The following is a 1431-nucleotide window of genomic DNA, read 5'->3' as shown; positions in this document are numbered from 1 at the left end:
TCAGTTCTAGTTCAGTTCTAGTTCAGTTCTAGTTCAGTTCTAGTTCAGTTCTAGTTCAGTTCTAGTTTAGTTCTAGTTCAGTTCTAGTTCAGTTCTAGTTCAGTTATATTTCAGTTCTAGTTTAGTTAATGTTTATTTTAGTTCTATAAATTGTGGATTACATATTCTTTTATAGTTTAGTCAATTTTAGTTCAATTGTTAATTATTTCCAGGTCAATACTGATTTAGATCCAGATAAAATCTATAAGTTAGTTATAGATTAGAAATAATAAAATAATCCTTGTAACACATTTAAAATGGAAAAGGATATAATTTTGCTATTATATTTTTTTCAGTAAACACATTTAAAATTTATTATTTTATTGATATTTTTGTTCAAATATAACGAATGATAAGGTCGTTTTAATTTTAATTTTCATAATTTTCAATGATTTATTTTTTTATTAATTGATTAAAATCAGTGTTTTATATATACATACTACTATTGATTGCTCAATAAAAGAAAAACACAAAGTTAATTTAAAGTCAATAAACTTTTTTGAGGAAGAATGTAAAGAAATTGAATTAATAACAATTTAAAATAAATTAATTGAATTTTTGTGATTTATGTGTGTATTTAGGTAACTACATTTTTATAAGAGAAAATAAAATAAAAAAAATTAAATAAATTGACAAAATAAAAGAGGGCTCGTGTTATTTATGGGTGGGTATGTCATGGGTGTTTATTTGATCAATTGAAAAAATTATTTAATATGAATGAATTGAAGTATTTCGCTTTATATTGTTTAAATATGAACTTACCCCTCAATTCCACCAAAATATTTCATTTTATTACGAAAAATTTAACTGCTTCTATTTTTAATTTAACAAAAAATTATTTATGTATAATTTGATACTAGGAACTCATAACCTGAAACGATATAGAATTATAGAGAATTTTATTAAAAATAGTTTGTTTTTTTTTAATAAAATTTTACGAATGCCAAAACTATATTAAAAAAAATTAATGCAACATAAAAGAAAATATTGCTTATAAGCTAAAAATTTAAGTTACCAAACTTTGGACTTTATATCACATGCATTGTAAATGTAATATTTTAAACATGCAAAGTATGAATGACTTTCATGTCCAGTATAAGATTATGATTGCAAAATTTACGTGATTATCACAAGTAAAAAAAAATATGTTTGTATGTATATACATATGTAAACTTATTGTAAATTATTGCTAAGATTAAAAATGTTCTCAAATATAATATTGCATAATTACAGATTTTCGCAGCATATTATTAATTCTTCATTATTAATTTAAAAAACACAACTAATAATAAAAACAAGTAAGAGTTCTATATTCGGCTGTGCCGAATCTTATATACCCTTCACCATGATGTGTTTAAAGCCTTTTGTACCTTTTGAAGAACGAAAAAGTAC

Source organism: Lucilia cuprina, chromosome 4, assembly GCF_022045245.1.
Source record: "Lucilia cuprina isolate Lc7/37 chromosome 4, ASM2204524v1, whole genome shotgun sequence".
Lineage (NCBI taxonomy): Eukaryota > Metazoa > Arthropoda > Insecta > Diptera > Calliphoridae > Lucilia > Lucilia cuprina.
This window is presented reverse-complemented; position numbering follows the sequence as displayed.